The sequence below is a fragment of the Oncorhynchus nerka genome, linkage group LG28, assembly GCF_034236695.1.
Source record: "Oncorhynchus nerka isolate Pitt River linkage group LG28, Oner_Uvic_2.0, whole genome shotgun sequence".
Lineage (NCBI taxonomy): Eukaryota > Metazoa > Chordata > Actinopteri > Salmoniformes > Salmonidae > Oncorhynchus > Oncorhynchus nerka.
In genome coordinates this window covers 43773952-43779951 of record NC_088423.1, presented here as the reverse complement: position 1 = coordinate 43779951, position 6000 = coordinate 43773952, and positions in this window count along the sequence as shown.

Genomic DNA, 6000 nt, shown 5'->3' with positions numbered 1-6000 from the left:
GTCAGTAAACTACAACTCTACCAAAAGACAAGACTATATCACGTGGAGCATTGACTACACGGCTGGAAATGGTTAAACTCTGAGACTATCGATCCCTACAGAATAAGAGTCAATCTTAGACGTATAATTACTAGTCTGCAGATAGAAATTATATAAATCTAGAATGAGAATACTGACAACCGCCGAAGCATCTATTCTATAGGAACGTTTCTGAATGGTACTGTAAAGTATCCATTCTAACCATTTACAATCACTAAAGACTTTGTGACTTCAATGAAAGTTAACCAGAGACTCTGATGAACCCTACAGGACGATCGAGTATTCCAAAAGAGAAGACAACAATGACATACGGGCGTAAATATATATACATTGCAATCATTCTCGAATGAGCAGCTGTTCATGTGTAGAGGAATAGCATTTCAATTAATATAATTATAGACTGTATGTAATGACTCCATTTAGTCTTTCACTCTCTTTCTCAGTCCCACCACTTTCCTTTTGTCTACCAAGCTGTCATATCAGCTTAGCCCACTAGGGACTTTTCTATCAATTTTAGTAGCCAATATCTACTGTTTGTTTATTATGTATTTCTGTGATTATTTAGTTAGTAAATAAATAATTAAGCCAATTTGTATATTGCTGATTCATAATTTATGCCAGGGTTCATGCAGATAACAAAGAATTTTACGACGTTTGAAATGAGACTAACAAGGTAATAATAATACATTAATAAGAATGACTAATGAGAAACAACATTTATGAAAATATGTCAATCATAATTTTAAAATGTTAGTAAACCGTTGGTAAACCGTATAAAGGTGATAATCAATCATCCTATTTTTCCAACTTAAGTGAGGAAAATAAGAAAAATCAAAAATGTCATTTTGATACTGTCGCAAAGCTAACTAAAAAGCAGCATTCCCCAAGAGAGGATGGCTTTCACTTCAGCATTGATAAATTCATTAACTTCTTTGAGGAAAAGATCATGATCATTTAGAAAGCAAATCACGGACTCCTCTTTAAATCTGCGTATTCCTCCAATGCTCAGTTGTCCTGAGTCTGCACAACTCTGCCAGGACCTAGGATCAAGGGAGACACAAGTGTTATAGTACTATATCTCTTGACACAATGATGAAAATAATCAGGGCGTCTAACCTTCAAGCTACATACTGGACCCTATTCCAACTAAACTACTAAAAGAGCTGCTTCCTGTGCTTGGCCCTCCTATGTTGAACATAATAAACGGCTCTCTATCCACCAGATGTGTACCAAACTCACTAAAAGTGGCAGTAATAAAGCCTCTAATGAAAAAGCCAAACCTTGACCCAGATTTTTTTTTTTTTAACTATCGGCCTATATCGAATCTCCCATTCCTCTCAACATTTTTAGAAAAAGCTGTTGTGCAGCAACTCACTGCCTTCCTGAAGACAAACAATGTATACGAAACACTTCAGTCTGGTTTTAGACCCAATCACAGCACTGACACTGCACTTGTAAAGGTGGTAATTAACCTTTTAATGGCATCAGACCGAGGCTCTGCATTTGTCCTCGTGCTCCTAGACCTTAATGCTGCTTTTGATACCATTGATTACCATATTCTTTTGGAAAGATTGGAAACCCAAATTGGTCAACACGGACAAGTTCTGCCCTGGTTTAGATGTTATCTGTCGGAAAGATGTCTCTGTGAATGGTTTGTCCTCTGACAAAGCAAATGTAAATTTTGGTGTTCCTCAAGGTTCCGCCTCAGGACCAATATTGTTTTCACTAGATCTTTCACCTCTTGGTGATGTCATTCGGAAACATAATGTTAACTTTCACTGCTATGGGGATGACACACAGCTGTACATTTCGATGAAACCTGGTGAAGCCCCAAAATTGCCCTCGCTGGAAGCCTGTGTTTCAGACATAAGGAAGTGGATGGCTGCAAATGTTCTTCTGTTAAACAGACAAAACAGAGATGCTTGTTCTAGGTCCCAAGAAACAAAGAGATCTTCTGTTGAATCTCACAATTAATCTTGATGGTTATACAGTTGTCTCAAATAAAACTGTGAAGGACCTCGACATTACTCTGGACCCTGATCTCTCTGTTGACGAACATATGAAGACTGTTTCAAGGGCAGGTTTTTCCATCTATGTAACATTGCAGAAATCAGAAACTTTGTCCAAAAATGATGCCGAAAAATGTATCCATGCTTTTGTCACTTCTAGGTTAGATTACTGCAATGCTCTACTTTCCGGCGAAGGTGAACGGAAAGGCACTGGAGCAACGAACCGCCCTTGCCGTCTCTGCCTGGCCGGTTCCCCTCTCTCCACTGGGATTCTCTGCCTCTAACCCTATTACAGGGGCCAAAGTCACTGGCTTACTGGTACTCTTCCATGCCGTCCCATGAGGAGTGTGTCACTTGAGTGGGTTGAGTCACTGACGTGATCTTCCTGTCTGGGTTGGCGCCCCCCTTGGGTTGTGCCGTGGCGGAGATCTTTGTGGGCTATACTCGGCCTTGTCTCAGGATGGTTGGTGGTTGAAGATATCCCTCTAGTGGTATGGGGCTGTGATTTGGCAAAATGGGTGGGGTTAAATCCTGCCTGTTTGGCTCTGTCGTCGGATGGGGCCACAGTGTCTCCCGACCCCTCCTGTCTCAGCCTCCAGTATTTATGCTGCAGTAGTTTGTGTCGGGGGGGCTTGGGTCAGTCTGTTATATCTGGAGTATTTCTCCTGTCTTATCCGGTGTCCTGTGTGAATTTAAGTATGCTCTCTCTAATTCTCTCTTTCTTTCTCTCTCTCGGAGGACCTGAGCCCTAGGACCATGCCTCAGGACTACCTGGCCTGATAACTCCTTACTGTCCCCTGTCCAACTGACCATGCTGCTGCTCCGGTTTCAACTGATCTGCCTGCGGCTATGGAACCCTGACCTGTTCACCGTATGTGCTACCTTGTCCCAGACCTGCTGTTTTCAACTCTAGAGAGACAGCAGGAGCGGTAGAGATACTCTGAATGATCAGCTATGAAAAGCCAACTGAGGTGCTGACCTGTTGCACCCGACAACCACTGTGATTATTATTATTTGACCCTGCTGGTCATCTATGAACATTTGAACATCTTGGCCATGTTCCGTTATAATCTCCACCTGGCACAGCCAGAAGAGGACTGGTCACCCCTCATAGCCTGGTTCCTCTCTAGGTTTCTTCCTAGGTACTGGCCTTTCTAGGGAGTTTTTCCAAGCCACCGTGCTTCTACACCTGCATTGCTTGCTGTTTGAGGTTTTAGGCTGGGTTTCTGTACAGCACTTTGAGATATCAGCCGATGTAAGGAGGGCTTTATAAATACATTTGATAATGCTCAAGAAGTCGGTGTTTGGAAGATATAAAACCCGAGCCAATATATCCTCCAAACATTGGCTTTTCTGGCATTATCACTTAATTATTCACCAGATTTACCAGTTGTGATTGTAGACATAGTGTCATAGTGTCACAGTACTGTCTATATGTGACCCTATCAATTGACCATTATTAATTTGAACATTGTATGATGTTCAAATGTTGATTGCTCAAATGGATGTGATAACCATACAGATAGTGAAGTCCCATCCTCATCTGAATTATTTATATATCCACAGTACATATATTGTAGGAAACTTTGCAAAAGTGGTGCCACAGGGTCTAATTTCTAATGGTTTGGTACTCGCCTATGTGGTCAGGCTCAGAGATCTTACAATGGTCTGATTTAACCTCTCTTGGGTAGGGGGCAGTATTTTAACATCCGGATAAAAAGCTTGCCGAAAGTAAACTGCCTGTTACTCAGGCCCAAAAGCTAGGATATGCATATAATTGGTAGATTGGGATAGAAAACTCTAAAGTTTCTAAAACTGTTCAAATGAGGTCTGAGTATAACATAACTGATATGGCAGGCGAAACCCAGAGGACAACCTTCTAAAAAAAATTAATAATAATTCAGCCTTCCACTGTCTTTCATGTTTTTTATGAGGTGAAGTCCTCCCAGATTGCAGTTCCTAGGGCTTCCACTAGATGTCAGTCTTCAGAAAGAGTTTCAGGCTGGTTTTTGGAAGAATGAGCTGGAAGTTGTAGTGGCTCCCATTTTGGCTGTTGTGTTTCCATGCGTGCTCTTTTTTATTTATCTCCAGTAATGAACATACTATTCTCCGTCTTAAATTTGATAGTTTATTTACATATTAGCGTACCTGAGGTTTCATTATAAACGTTGTTTGACTTGTTTGGATAAGTTTATTGGTAACGTTTGGGATTCATTTTGAAGGAAGGAAACCGGTCGATTATTGAATGAAGCACACTAGCTAAACTGAGTTAAGGATATAATGGACTTTATCAAACAAAAGGACAATTTCTGATGTAATTGGGACCTTTTGGAGTGCCAACAGAAGAGGAGCTTCAAAGGTAAGGCATTCCTTATATCGCTATTTCTGACTTTTGTGTTGCACCTGCCTGGTTGAAAAATGTTTCATGTTTTTATATGCGGGGCACTGTCCTCAGATAATCGCATGGTGTGCTTTCGCCGTAAAGCCTTTTTGAAATCACTGGCGTCCCCCAGGGCTCTGTTCTAGGCCCTCTCCTATTCTCGCTATACACCAAGTCACTTGGCTCTGTCATAACCTCACATGGTCTCTCCTATCATTGCTATGCAGACGACACACAATTAATCTTCTCCTTTCCCCCTTCTGATGACCAGGTGGCGAATCGCATCTCTGCATGTCTGGCAGACATATCAGTGTGGATGACGGATCACCACCTCAAGCTGAACCTCGGCAAGACGGAGCTGCTCTTCCTCCCGGGGAAGGACTACCCATTCCATGATCTCGCCATCACGGTTGACAACTCCATTGTGTCCTCCTCCCAGAGCGCTAAGAACCTTGGCGTGATCCTGGACAACACCCTGTCGTTCTCAACTAACATCAAGGCGGTGGCCCGTTCTTGTAGGTTCATGCTCTACAACATCCGCAGAGTACGACCCTGCCTCACACAGGAAGCAGCGCAGGTCCTAATCCAGGCACTTGTCATCTCCCGTCTGGATTACTGCAACTCGCTGTTGGCTGGGCTCCCTGCCTGTGCCATTAAACCCCTACAACTCATCCAGAACGCCGCAGCCCGTCTGGTGTTCAACCTTCCCAAGTTCTCTCACGTCACCCCGCTCCTCCGCTCTCTCCACTGGCTTCCAGTTGAAGCTCGCATCCGCTACAAGACCATGGTGCTTGACTACGGAGCTGTGAGGGGAACGGCACCTCAGTACCTCCAGGCTCTGATCAGGCCCTACACCCAAACAAGGGCACTGCGTTCATCCACCTCTGGCCTGCTCGCCTCCCTACCACTGAGGAAGTACAGTTCCTGCTCAGCCCAGTCAAAACTGTTCGCTGCTCTGGCCCCCCAATGGTGGAACAAACTCCCTCACGACGCCAGGACAGCGGAGTCAATCACCACCTTCCGGAGACACCTGAAACCCCACCTCTTTCAGGAATACCTAGGATAGGATAAAGTAATCCTTCTCACCCCCCTTAAAAGATTTAGATGCACTATTGTAAAGTGGCTGTTCCACTGGATGTCTTAAGGTGAACGCACCAATTTGTAAGTCGCTCTGGATAAGAGCGTCTGCTAAATGACTTAAATGTAAATGTAAATCTGACACAGCGGCCGGATTAACAAGAAGTCAAGATTTATTTTGATGTATAATACTTGTTTCATGAACATTAAATATTTCTATAATTTGAATTTTGCGCTCTGCAATTTCACCAGATGTTGGCGAGGTGGGACGCTACCGTCCCACCTGCCCATAATTAAAGCCAGTTGGGGTAAAGAAGAGAAAAAGTAGTCTGAGAATGAACCCCTTGTTGGCTCGTACCCATACTCACTGCCCTATGCGCTGGCTGGCGCATAGGGCAGCAACAAAGGCCCTCATAATTAGGACAAGCAACAAACAAACAAAAACTCAGAATTAGGGGCCGCAGTGGCTCATGGGTCTGTATGCCCACATCCATA